Source organism: Rhinoraja longicauda, chromosome 5 (genome assembly GCF_053455715.1).
Source record: "Rhinoraja longicauda isolate Sanriku21f chromosome 5, sRhiLon1.1, whole genome shotgun sequence".
Taxonomy (NCBI): Eukaryota; Metazoa; Chordata; class Chondrichthyes; order Rajiformes; family Arhynchobatidae; genus Rhinoraja; species Rhinoraja longicauda.
Window position 1 is genome coordinate 45,801,757 of NC_135957.1, and position 14,917 is coordinate 45,816,673.

At 38.8% G+C, this 14,917-nt stretch overlaps 1 protein-coding gene across 7 annotated transcripts in view; it reads left to right on the plus strand.

Annotated features, from left to right (window-relative positions):
• Window positions 1–14,917, plus strand: part of msraa (methionine sulfoxide reductase Aa) — a 269,008-nt gene that overhangs the window by 86,286 nt on the left and 167,805 nt on the right. The window lies entirely within an intron of this gene.

The following is a 14,917-nucleotide window of genomic DNA, read 5'->3' on the forward strand; positions in this document are numbered from 1 at the left end:
CTATACTTCTATACTTTAGTGGTTTGGGGAGAGAATTCAAGCTTAAGTTTGTTCCTTTCTTTGAATACCATCTCTTGTCTCTAACCTGTCTCTTTTGGAGCACTGCACTCTGTCTTGCAATTTCACCAGTAACTGAAGCAAAATATTTATTCTCTACACCATCATACTCTGCAATTGTATCTAATTTGTATTTATTTTTTATTTCTTGTATCACTTTTTAATATCATGTTTTCTATTTCACTACTTCTATTGTTGTTTGTGAAGCACTGACACCCCCCCCCCCCTCCATGTTTTAATATCTGTCCCTGTAAATTTGAAGTCAAGCTTTCAAATCTGTAGGGAGACCTTTCTGATTCCAAATTCTTCATGTCCACACACAGCAGATGTTTTTCCCCATGTCCTTTAACCATGATCCTCTTGTTTAAGAAGTAAAGATCCGGGCTTTGTACTTTTTTTGTATTGTCTATCACCATAAACCCATCTTTAGGTTTCTAGAATTTATCTTAAGAATTGCTATAGAGCTGCTGCAATGATTCCATTCTTCTTGGCTGCAATCGCAGATACGGACTTATCAAGGCTAAGCACTTCTGCAACAGAACAGCCCTAGACATTAGAGATTTTGTATGTTTACACATCATAAATATGTTTGCTGAGTACCATGTTCTATATTGTACTTAATGGAATTTGCACATATAAGAATTGTATATTTTATTGAAATACAAAGCCAGAAAACAAAGACCTTATGAAGTAGATTTATGAAGTATTCTAGGAGCATAATAAATATAATACTTAATCTTTTACTTCATATTTATTTGGGAACTTCCTATCTGAATTCATATGTGTGAAAGTAAAATTTAATTAATTGTGGCGCCTGGTTTCTCAGCAGGGTGGGATATGGAATCAAACCAGAATCTAATTATTAACTTACACAGGAACAGCAAATTCAGGCCAAACAGAGCTAAAGGACGTTAGTGGTACATAAAATAAAATGTTTTATAGAGTTTTATTAATATATATGCTGAAAAAAGTTGGAAATTTTAATAATTTGTGAGACCATGTATTGTAGAAGCCAGTCTAGTGATGGTAAAATTATGTATTTTGAAGTTGATGTGCCTTTGAGAGGTTGGTTAATGCACCTGGCAACTTCTACTTTAGCAAGAACCTATACCACAAAATTTGCCTGCCACCACAATAGATCAAAAGGGAATGTAATCTGGCTGTCTCTCCACTGCGCTGGACCACCTGGACAATAATATCTCTTTCCTGATGCATGCACAGATGACATGGCTTTGTGTCATGAAAAATCATGATACGGACCAAGAAATAGGGATATGGACCCACCCATCCTGCAATTCAGAGGCCTCCTACAATTAATAGCTCATCTCATCAACATCTCATCCATTTCCAATTCTTTGCTCTTAGTTTCTCTCGTCTCAAACAGAGGTAAGATAGAGTTTCCTGCCCACCAGCCTTAATATTCAATGAAATATTCTTCATAATTTTTGCCACTTTCAGCAAGATTCCATGACCCCCTTTACACTCACTGGAGCCTTGCTTCACATCACTGGGGCCCCACCTTTCCTCTAAGCTCACTGGAGCCCTTTTTCTCTGTTTTCTCATAACACCAGGTCCCCACTTCTCGTGCTTTCTGGAAGCTCACTGGACTGTGCTCGCTCTAAGTCAATCGGGGCACTACTTTCTGCACTCTCTCTAAACTCTCCAGGTCTGTTCCCTGCGCTCCCATTAGCTCTGCAAGGTCCCACTTTCAGCTCACCACGATCCTGCTTTCCTTTGTTTCCTGTGACATTTATTGAGTACACTGGAAAACCTATTCCAACCTCGCCAATTGCATTTGGTGCTCCTGATGATGCCTCTTTTACATCTGTGGGACCAAGCATAGAAGAGGAGACCTGAAACCTTCTGAAGCTCCTGGTTGCTAATTATTTTAACTCTCCTTCCTATTCCCATAGCGACCTTTCAGACCTTGACCTTCTCCATTGCCAGAGTAAGGCCATACGCTAAATGGAAAAGCAGCATCTCATATTCTGCTGGGGTAGCCTACAACCTAATAGGGTGAACATTGAATTTCACAATTTCAAGTAATACACCCACTCTCTTCCCTCTGGCCCCCACCCACCCCAGTGCAAACACAATTCTCCCAACAAATGTTACCACCCGAGTTACCTTGCTCCTTGCCCTTTCTCTGTATGCTTGTCTCCCATCCCCAGCTCTCATATTTCACTTTAAACCCCTTCTTCCCCTCCCTCCCCCTCGCTCACTCCCATCTGAGTCTCTTTCAACTCTTTCCCTCCCTCCAGCTTTATATTTCACTCCTTGTGGTCTTTCCTTAACTGACTCCCTTTTTTTCCTTTTCTCCTCTAGCCTTTGTAACATACTCCACTTATCTACCAATCAACTTCCCTATAGTATATTCACCCATCACTTGCCAGGCTTTGCTCCACCACCCACCTCTCTTTCTCAGATTTCTGTCCCGTGCTGCATCAGTCTGAATATCAGTCACAATCTGAAACCATCGTCTGCCCATTCCTTCCACAGATGCTGCCTCACCTGCAGTTCCTTGTGTCTCCACATGGGAGATAAAATGGCCAGGCTTCATGCTGAGCTCTCAGTGGAGGTTTCCTAAATTGAAATTGAGGTTTTCCTTGTAGCCAAACGTTGTATCCTTGTGGAGGCATATACTTTTCTTCCTGTTGCACACTGTGAATTCTGCTGTCACAGCAAGAACTTTTGGAAAGATTTGGTTCGGCAGCATTTTTCCAATTAGGGGGAAATATGTTAAACAACAGAGGGATAGGTGACTGGACCAGAATAAATGCACTGTAGCAGGAAATGGTAGTTACTCAACTAATAATCCAGAGATCTGAACCAGTTATCTGGAGAATTTGTTTGAATTCCATGCTGATAGCTGAAGAGTTAAATGAAGTTAATTAAATAATCCAGAACACAAATACCAGTAATGATAACCATAAATCTATCAGATTGTCAGTAAAATCCCATCTGCTTCATTATTGTTCCTTGGAGAACAAACAGCCATTCTTATCCAGATTGATCTATTTGTGTCTTCAAACCTGCAACTATATGATTTACTCTTAACTATTTCTGTGACAAAGTGTTACTTCTTATAGCGGTGAGCAATAAGTGTAGGCCTCGTCAGCAATGCCAATGAATAATTAAAGATATTTCCTGATTACTTGGCAATGATTTAGAGGATGCTATATGAGTGCTCATATACAACTTGGAGATTAATGAATAGGAACCTTTCTGTGTTTGTAAATGTTGTAGTACTAATGTGATCATGTGGGTTCCATTGTTGAGGCTGCGCATACATTTGCTGCGGATTAATTTTCCAAAGCCCCATCAAGGAATTCCTTGTTAATTAGCCGTGCAATTTGCTACAGACTGTCCAATCTGATCTTTGCTTTCTGAGGCAGATGGAAAAGGGTCAGTCAAATTTTGCCATGAGAACAGGCAGAGCTGATCACGGTTGAGAATATAGGTCTCATTTCAGTTTGACAAAGTTTTGAGATTGCCTTCAAGAAGTATTGAATAATTGGTGCTTAGGTGCCAAGACAAATATTGCAGGAACAAAGCGACATTGCCACCTATATTTTGCCCTTGAAGTCTCAGTTTCCTGATGTGAAAATATATTGATGGTCCTTCATTGTTGCTGAGTTCAAATCGAAAACTTGCTGTCTAATAGCACTATTAGAGTGATTTCACTTGAAGGACTATAGTAGTTCAAGAGGGTGGCTCACCACCACTTTCACTAGGGCTATTAGGGATGGGCAATAAATGCTGGCTTGCCAGCGATGCACAAATCCTGAAAAGTTAACAAATAAATCAAAAATAATGAAAAGAACAGCAATCTCAGTAGAAGTGTTACTATTACATGTGCAATCAACTAGAAACGCTGACTAAAATGAACAAGGCACTTCACAGGAGTACTAACAATCAAAAATGGAAAACAGGAGATATTCGGGCAAATGCTCATTTGAAGAGGAAGATCTTAAGAGACGCTTTGAGGAATAAGAGAGAGAGAGAGAAAAAGGCAGAGGGAGTTGCAGGAATGCTTGGTTTTGGCAAGTTGGACTGCCTTTAATGAGGCTTGCACACTCCACAGTTGTGACTTCTCAGCCCCATTCCTGTTGAAAAACTATGCATGATTGCTGCCAAGTTTGAAAATCGCTGCCAGTAGAATACATTTGTTCATACATTCTATGCAGAATGGCAGGACACTGACAAATTGCTGTGACTCTTGGCTTGTGATCAATGATTCAGAAGATCCTGTTACTTTCATTCTTCTACCCACCTTGTGTTGTTTGCATGTCTGTCACCAGCCATGGCTTCGATTACATCATTCTATTGTTAATTCTATTGTTAATTCATAATCTATGGATGATGGAAATGTTGGAAGAGAAGCTATATTCCCAAGCAGAAGTTTCCGGCTTATCTGAGTAAAGCTATAGTACTGTGATCAAGGAGAGTTTTGACTAATTTTTCTGTAATGATTATGTTGTACATTTATATATTTTTTTGTTTAGTTCTGGCTAACTCTGTATAACGTAATTAATGATCATTTAAATTAACCTGTTGAATTTAGATGATTTAACAAACTTTTCTCATAGGCATTTTCAATTTTCTGGATTGTGCAAGTGTCAGGTAACCTTTAGAAAATTATTAGAGGAGGGTCTGAAACAGAAAATCTGCATCTGTTCTAAATATAAACAAAAAGAAAATTACAACATTGCATGGTTTTCATTTGTCAGGTGCTATTCTATAGAGTGATATTAATTCAAATAGTTTAATAGTTCCCCATTGTGAGAATGTGGACAAATGAGCAATCTGTGGCCAATCTGTGCCTGGACAGATCCTGTCTGCCTCTGGGGGGATCAGTGGAAATGGATAGGTTCTTGATTAGTAAGGGCATCAAAGGTTATGGGGAGAAGGCAAGAAAATAGGGATGACATGGAGAAACACGTCAGTTATGATCGAATGGCGGAACAGACTCGATGGGCCAAATAGCCTTATTCTTCTCCTATGTTTTATGGTCTATTTCACAATAGGTAACTCCTATGTTTCTTAGTTATACTGTTTTTGTCAAATGTTGCAGGATTTAAATTTGGAAGTTTAACTTCTTTGCCCCATAATAACCTTGGCATAAATTCACCTTTTGCCTCAAATGCGATTAGATGCCAAATGTTCTTTTCATCCATTATGACTTTCTTTGTCTCACTTATTAACTATTTTTTTCTCTCCTTGACCCAGTAATTAAAAAAATAAGGTTCAAGTATTACATTTCATATTACCACCCTCCCCTTTGACCTTTCTGATGCCCTTGTTTGTTGATCAACTGAAAGAAAAGGGTTAATTAAACATTTTCAATAATCATTTTAATGTTGCCCCTTTCTCAGTGCTGACATCAGCATATTAACACAGTGAGAAGACAATACCAGGCCATGTATTGGAGGTAGGGTACTGACATGGATAGAAAATTGGTTGACAGACAGAAAGCAAAGGGTGGGGATAAATGGGTCCCTTTCAGAATGGCAGGCAGTAACTAGTGGGGTACCGCAAGACTCGATGCTGGGAAGACAGCTATTTACAATATACATTAATGACTTGGATGAAGGGATTAAAAGTACCATTAGCAAATTTGCAGATGATACAAAGCTGGGTGGTAGTGTGAACTGTGAGGAAGATGCTATGAGGTTGCAGGGTGACTTGGACAGGTTGTGTGAGTGGGCGGATGCATGGCAGATGCAGTTTAATGTGGATAAATGTGAGGTTATCCACTTTGGTGGTAAGAATAGGAAGGCAGAGTATTATCTGAATGGTGTCAAGTTAGGAAAAGAGGACGTATAACGAGATCTGGGTGTCCTAGTGCGTCAGTCACTGAGAGGAAGCATGCAGGTACAGCAGGCAGTGAAGAAAGCCAATGGAATGTTGGCCTTCATAACAAGAGGAGTTGGGTATAGGAGCAAAGAGGTCCTTCTGCAGTTGTACAGGGCCCTAGTGAGACTGCACCTGGTGTATTGTGTGCAGTTTTGGTCTCCAAATTTGAGGAAGGATATTCTTGCTATTGAGGGCGTGCAGCGTAGGTTTACTAGGTTAATTCCCGGAATGGCGGGACTGTCATATGTTGAAAGACTGGAGTGACTAGGCTTGTATACACTGGAATTTAGAAGGATGAGAGGGGATCTTATTGAAACGTATATTATTAAGGGGTTGGACACGTTAGAGGCAGGAAACATGTTCCCAATGTTGGGGGAGTCCAGAACAAGGGGCCACAGTTTAAGAATAAGGGGTAGGCCATTTAGAACAGAGATGAGGAAAAACTTTTTCAGTCAGAGAGTTGTGAATCTGTGGAATTCTCTGCCTCAGAAGGCAGTGGAAGCCAATTCTCTGAATGCATTCAAGAGAGAGCTAGATAGAGCTCTTAAGGATAGCGGAGTCAGGGGGTATGGGGAGAAGGCAGGAACAGGGTACTGATTGAGAATGATCAGCCATGATCAGGGCGGCACGGTAGCGCAGCGGTAGAGTTGCTGCTTTACAGCGAATGCAGCGCCGGAGACTCAGGTTCGATCCTGACTACGGGTGCTGCACTGTAAGGAGTTTGTACGTCCTCCCCGTGACCTGCGTGGGTTTTCTCCGAGATCTTCGGTTTCCTCCCACACTCCAAAGACGTACAGGTATGTAGGTTAATTGGCTGGGTAAATGTAAAAATTGTCCCTAGTGGGTGTAGGATAGTGTTAATGTACGGGGATCGCTGGGCGGCACGGACTTGGAGGGCCGAAAAGGCCTGTTTCCGGCTGTATATATATGATATGATATGATATGATCACATTGAATGGCGGTGCTGGCTCGAAGGGCCGAATGGCCTACTCCTGCACCTATTGTCTATTGTCATGTCTGTTGGAGGAAAATATGCATTACAAAATGGATTATTTTTAGGAATTTAAGCATGCCTTTCCTCTGATACATGTGCTCTGCATCCTGCTGTTTCAATGATGAGTAGTTTTTGATGGTCAGTAAGGAGCAGTTATTTTTAGGAATATAATAATCATAATAATTTCCAGATTTAATTTTTAATTTCCAATCTAATTATGGTTTGAATGATCATTCAGTAAGATTTCTAGAAACTAAAAATAGCAGCCTTTCAATTGTTCCTATTTATTCTCGAAAAAGAATGAAGCAGTTTTTGCCAAATAAGTTAAACTATATACATCAACTGGACTTCATTCTTGGGGAATAATGTGGTTGATCGTTTTCATGATAACTGCAAATCAAAAAGTTTTTTTCTCTTTTAGTGGTGATGTTTATTTAGTTATTGATTTGAGTTTTCAAGCTGAGTGAATTATGACACCTGGAAGGTATTTTATAATGTGTCATCCCGAGCGTCTTTGATTTTGCTTCTTATTGTAAAAGGATAGAGCAGTTTTGATCCAAAGTCCCTGACTTCATGCATGTTGATAAAGTCAATCAATTATGATGATGAGATTTATATGAGCATAAATCATATTGGTTTGGGCGAGGGGTGATTAAGATTGTCATTCATAATCAACTCCTGCCTAGATTCCAAAGTTAAGTAATATGAGGACATGAGATTATATCTTCTAATATTTAAAATGTATACAAATGTGTCCTTGCCAGAGTGCAGCATAATTTTTTGAAACTACTAGACACTTACTTTGAATGCAGATTTTAATTATCAGAAGTTTTACAGGAAATGTAAGCTTGGTAATGAACATATGTTTGCTATATTTTCGTAGAAATGTGTTTTTAAAGCACATTTTGACGTGGTTTATCTTTTTAGGTTACAGAGGCAACAATTGCATCATGCGTCTTATTCAACTTCAATAAAATGAATTACACTTTCCAAATGCTATAGCTTTCATTGTTTTTATCCTATTAATTTGTGGTATTCCCTATTCAGCATTAGGTTTTCAGAGGACTGTCATGGTTTTATTTTGCTCATATGTGAGAAAGTGTCTGGCATTGTCCACAGCCTTTTACAAGATTGGTGGGGGGTGGGGGGTGGGGATGGTGTGAATTGTAAAATTAAATTTGCTTGACCTTAGAAATTTCAATGCATGGAACATTGCTGCAGTTTTACCATAATGACAGCATACAAGCAATTACCCCTCCCCCACTGTGTCTCATTGGTTAATTTAAACCCGCAGCATCCCGATATGAATGATTTTCTTTGATCTAATGCAGATAATGCGGCAATATTTAAAAATCATTTTCTGTTCTTTTAATAGGCAGTTTTAAAAGATGTTAAATTAAAATTTATCACCACACTCACAATTGCAGTTATACAGCATTCACATTTATTATTAAATAATCAAGTGAATGCCTAATAGTTGAATTGTTAATTTATATTGGTTTCTTTGCCTGTTTTGTAGACTTTGCCAGAGTATTTTTGGAATCTATTATGCTTTATTGCATTTTTCTCAAAATATATCTGTATTGTATATATTGATTTATGTAGCCAGTGTTATGTTATATTGTCACTGTGATCCTATTGCCAGACTTTGTTGTTTTATTACATGCATGTTTGACATGTTTTCTATGTAACTGTAAGACAAAATGCATGAAAACATTGTATTTCATGAAAGAGACAAAGCTGCATTTATACAGCATCATTCATACTCTCAGGTCAACAAAAATATTGTGTAGTTTAATATGTACTAAATGTAGCAGCATCAAATATTGTAATAGAACACTCCCAAGTTATGTAAAGCTTTGGGTTGTACACAGGGCAAGGTTAATGTTAGGAAATATGTCAGCAATTTTCCTTTAGATTGACTTCCTTGTCACAATAGTGTGAATTTGCAGTTTCCCACACCAGTAATCTTTGCCATATTCTTGCTGCATATGCAGCAGGGAAATAATTTATTTCATTTTACAAATTGCTTTCACAAATGGATCTTTTAAATTAACTGTAAGAGAGACATTGTGTACCTGATACAACATCAAAAACACTATAAATGGAAGCTTCTAATTACTGTGCATTTGACAAATAAAAGGCAATGGAAAAAAAAGTATCAGAAAAAGGTTGTGTACTGCCCTCTGCAGTTCCTGACCTGAGCATCGTGATGTTTTTCAGACAGCAGACATGATGGAAGCAGAATCCAGGTAGCCTATTACTCTACTGATTCGGACATATGTTGTTGTTTGATGTTCACAATGTTGTCTCTTTTAAGTTGCAGAAGTGAAATTCAGATTGATTTGCAGAACACCTGTGTAGAGTCCAGGGGAGCTTCCTGCTACCAACTCTCTGTCCCTTTCTCTCTCTGCCCTAACTAATTGTGGGCTCCTGCCTGTTATAGGCCAATATAGGCTGGAAGAACAGGATCTTGCCTTTAATCTGAGCATGCTATAGCCTTCCAAACGATTTCAAAATCTTGATGTCTTTAGGTAACTTGCTTTAAGTATTTGTGTCAGAATGAGCCATGTCTACCATTTGTATTATTGGCTCAGCTGTTCTTTCTTCAAAGTACAGCTTTGTTTACACATCTGTTGTGCTGCTGCAAGTAAAAATTTCATTGTTCTGTTTCAGGACATATGGCATTAAAACATTCTTGACTTTCTTGACTTACCTGCTGGGCATGTCCTGCAGCTTTGCATTTAATAACTCTTGCATTCCTTTGGAGGACACAAAGTGCTAGAGTAAACCCAGTAGGTCAGGCAGCATCTCTGGAGAACATGGATAGGTGAGCTTCTCCCCTCTGTTTAGCTCCACATGTGCACTTGCAAGAGAGGTGTGGAAAATGCATCATGACTGTTGTAGTTGAATTGCTGGCCAGGTATTTGCTGCAAGATGTGGATGCGAGAGTTACTGCACTTGAGTGCATGAAGATAAGGTGAAGGATATAAATGTTAGGCATGAATCCTTAATGATGGAGTTTGTTGGAAGATGATTGATGAGTGTCTGATGAATGAGCAGTATGGAGGCAGTTGGTGGGATGCAGCATTTAAAGCTGGATAACTAGATTTTGATCAGAAAGTTATTTAACCTTGACATTGAATTCATATTCTGGGGCTGTGGCTCCTGGAATTGATCTGGAATTGATCTGTGCAGATATCTTTTGAGCTTCCTGGGAAATCCTTGTAGATTTAGAATATCTTGATGCATTCCATCGCCTTCAACAAGGCCTCGTGTGAAGTGAACAAATGCTTTGAAATCCATGTTCCTCCAGCTGATGCCATTTTTAATACTTTCCCAGTTTAGATTTGCTTGGTGAATTATAGTTAACGACTGCATCAGTTGCAAAGCACATTCCTTTTAAGATGTGCAAGGAACCTTTATGTAGTGCAGGTTAACTTTAATGAGGGAGCCTCTCACGATATTGGTCCTTGCTGATACATTCAGCCACAGTGTGGTTAGTGCTGGCAGGATACCAAAATCATTATAATGAACAAGCAGTGCAAATTTCCTATTCTGTCAGCATTGCTGTCAATGGGAAAGGGTTGATGATTGTGAATCCTGTTTTATTCTGTCTGTCATGCTATCATGATGTAGTTTACTTAGAATAACATAATTTATTGTATATTTATTGTTATTGTTGCATCTGATGTGCTTGTAAAGCTACAGTAAGAATTTCATGGTTCTGCTTTATATCTGCTGCAAATAACAAATAAACACTCTTGATTCATAAACTTGTCATCTTTAGTTTTATATAGATGTGAAATGCGTTTGAATATTTTGTAGCTGGAATCTGTATTAAATAATTGAGCAGCAAAATATTTATTAAGGTTGGAAAATATTCTGATAGATGTGGCAGGCATGTTCCCTATTTAGATGAGTTTTTTCAATCATTCTGTTACTGTTTTTTTTGTCAACTGGTTATGGACTGATGGTTTTTATTCAATGGATATTTAAACTAATTACTCTGCCATGTTGTAAATTTGATTTGCAATTCGAAAGAGCCTAGTTATTTTCAGATACTTCCAAGCTGAGCAGTTTTATGTTGGATCTAGGGTGCTGAATAGTCCTGTTGATGACTGCAGAACATTCATTTGAAATACTAAACCCAGTGACAACATAATGCAGGAAGAATGCCTTTACTGTTAAACACTACAAAAAACGGAAGTATTTTTCATCTTGTTATTTGTTGAAATAAATGGCTCTGTTCAAGACTACATCGCAGCCATCTTTTGAAGAAATAGTTGAAAATAGTACAAACGGAGTATCATTTGTAACCTTTCTCTGTTTACCTAGCAGTTCTTAATTTTATAACATAATCTACTGCAAAATAAGTCATTTGGCCTATCAAGTCTGTCTGTGTTGGCTGTTTTGTAATTGTTTCCAACTAGTCCCATTTCACAGCTCTTTCCATGCAGTATTATCCTCCTGCTAGTTCTCCAATGATCTTTTCTATGTTAACCAACCTTTTTAGCTAGTTAATTCCAGATCATGACAACACTATGTTTAAAAATAAAGATTCCTGGTTCTTCTGCCAATCGCCTTCAATCTTTGTTGATTACTGACCTATCTACTGTGGAAAATAGTTTCTTATTTACTATATCAAAATGATTTATGATATTGAAAGTCTCTACAAAACCTACCATTACATTCACTGCTCTGTGGAGAACAACTCAAAAAATGAGGTACACAAGGGCATGGAAGATGCAATGTAGTTCGTAAAAATGTGAAATTATCCCCTTTGATGCACTGTGGAGAAATGCTGTTTTTCAAATGGTGAGAGGGATGATGTTGGTGTTCAAAGGAACTTGGTTGTCCCTTTCCGTAAGTCACTGAAAGCCAGTATGCAGGAATAGCAAGTGATTAGCAAGGCGTTTGGTAGGGTCATTGAGATAATTTGATTGTAGGAATAAAGATGTCTCATCGCAACATTAAAATTGCATCTGGCTTATTTTGTTCAGTTTTGTTATCTTATGTAAAAAATAATATATTTGTCACAGAGTGGGTGCAGTAAAGATTCATTAAACAGGTGCCAGGAAGGTGGGTTTGCTTAAGGGAGAGTTTAACAAGACTTAGGCATGCATTCTCTAGAAATGAGAAGAATGAAAGGTGGTCCTCATTCTTGAATGGCTCATCAATCTGGATGAAGAGAAATTATTTCCCTTGGTTGAGGGACCAGGTCTAGAACAGAGGGTCACAATTTAAGAATTCACAAAGAGGTTGGTTAATATTTGAAATTCTATACCTTATAGTTTCTTGGAGACTTGGTTGTTGAGATTCAAACAGGGATTGATAGCTTTCTGGATATTAAGAGAATCAGTTGACATGGGGCGAATGCAGGAAAATGGCATTTGAAGATCAACAATCATCTTGATGAATGGCAGATAGGCACAAAATGCTGGAGTAATTCAGGGGGACAGGCAGCATCTCTGGAGAGAAGGAATGGGTGACATTTTGGGTCAAGACCTTCTTCAGACTGGCAGAGCAGGCCCAAAGAACCAAATGTCCAAATGCTTCTCCTGTATCTTATTTTTATCTATTGTTAAATTGTATATTTTTACCATATAGTTGCATTTAACACTAATTTTTATTTTTTATTTTATATCTGTCATTTATCACTTGTCATTTAGCACAGGGGCCTTGGTGTCTGCTATTTAGCACGTTTAATTACAAAATTTGTTTGCTATACTTTAAATCACTTCCCTATCTTCTATGCCGAGAGGTAGTCTGCACTTTCTATATCAGTTCAAAGGTAGAGAAGCAGAAAAGCACACCATGTTAATAATGATGGACCTCTACCAAGATAAATATTGTGAATGACCGTATGAATATCTTTTGTCTAACTGAGGAATTATATAACTTGAATAGGATAATAGGATAAGCATAAAAAGCAGACAGTTGGAGGAGCTGGTACAAGTTATTTATATATATATGTGTTAGAATGTGAGGCCATTGTCCAGTCAGGCAATGATGGCTGAATTGAGAAACCTGCCTTGAAGGACTCTGGTTGCCTGTTTCGGTGCTGTATTGATGGGCCTCTATCAACCAAGACCACTTTGTGTGTTAGGTCTGACTCGAATATATCGATGCAGTCCACAGTCATTAACCTCAATTTTGCATGGGTTCTTTGTACTGTATTTATGAATGTTAAATTTGAGCCACCCAGCTTGAAAGGCTTCGGTGTAGAACTGTTCCTTACTCAATCCTTTCTATCCTCGCTTCCAAAAAGGGTGAACAATGATGCACCTTCACAGGCCTCAACAGCCCCCAATGATTCTGTGCTGTGAGTCCAATGTAAAAAGATATTTTACTTGAGTGTTCACCTAACAGGGCGGCACGGTGGCGCAGCGGTAGAGTTGCTGCCTTACAGCGAATGCAGCGCCGGAGACTCAGGTTCGATCCTGACTTCAGGATGTATGGAGTTTGTACGTTCTCCCCATGACCTGCGTGGGTTTTCTCCAAGATCTTCGGTTTCCTCCCACACTCCAAAGACGTACAGGTATGTAGGTTAATTGGCTGGGCAAATGTAAAAATTGTCCCTAGTGCGTGTAGGATAGTGTTAGTGTGTGCGGGGATCGCTGGGCGGCGCAGACCTGGTGGGCCGAAAGGCCTGTTTCCGCGCTGTATCTCTCTAAAAAAAAACAAATCTAATGGTTGCATTCTTAAAACCTTTGCAGACCAACTGACTGAAATTTTTGCAGATATCTTCAACTTCACACCACTAAGGTCCGAGGTCCTCACCTGATTTAAAAGGACATCCATAATATCAGTGCACAGGAAGAGAAAGCTGACATGTGTCAATGACTACCAAATAGTGGCATTCACGTCCATTGTGTTGAAGTGCTTTGAGAGGATGGTTATGACACAACTCAATTTCTGTCTCAATAATAACCTAGACACATTTCAATTCATCTACCACCACAGCAAATCAATAGTGGAGATGATCTTATTGACTCTCCAGTCTGGACTGGATCAGTTTGACAACAAGAATGCATACATCAGGCTATGTTCATTTACTACAGCTCGGCATTCAACTTTATCATCTCTTCCAAACTCATTATCAAACTTTGGGAAATGGGTTTCTGCTCTTCCCTATGCAAGTGAATTCTTGACTTCCTCATCCACAGACCTCAATCAATACAGATTGGCAACAACACGTCCTCACTGAACAGCCTCCTGCTTACTCTCTTTATACAGTGTTGCCAGACAGCTCCAATTTCATCTTTAAATTTGTCAATGATACCACCATTATGGAACAAATATCAGGTAAAAACAAGTTAAAGTACAGGAGGGAGATCAATAATCTGGTTGTGGTGCCAGACCAACAATCTTGCTTTCAACATCAGCAAGATCAAAGAGTTGCACTCACAAAGAAAGCTCATCATTGCCTCTACTTCCTCAGAGGTTTGAGGAGATTTGGCATGTCATTAGATATATTCAATTGAACATCTACAAGTGCATGGAGGAGAGCAGAATGACTGGTTGCATCACTGCTTAGTTCAGAAATTCTAGCAATCAACAATGAAGGAGGCTTCTGTAAGTGGTGAACATTTCCTAATCCATCACGGATGTTGACTTCTCCATCATTGAAGGAATCCACAGGACGTGGAGCGTCAAGAAGGCAGCTTATATCATTAAACACCTATGCTATCCTGACCAAACTCTCTTGTCACTGCTACCATTGAGAAAAATGTGCATGAACCTAAGAATCATTACCTCCAGGTTCAAGAATAGCATCTTTCCATCAACCATCAGATTCTTGATTGATGCTGCACAACCCTAACCACAAATCTAATTCAGCACTGATCTACCATCTACTATGGACTTTGCCGTAGTATAGTTGATCTATGTACTTTGTTTCCTTTGCACTATTATGGTCTAATTTATTATAACTGAAAATGTATTGTGTATTTATTATTGTTGTTGCATCTAATGTGTCTGAAAGCGGCAGCAAATAGGAATCTCATT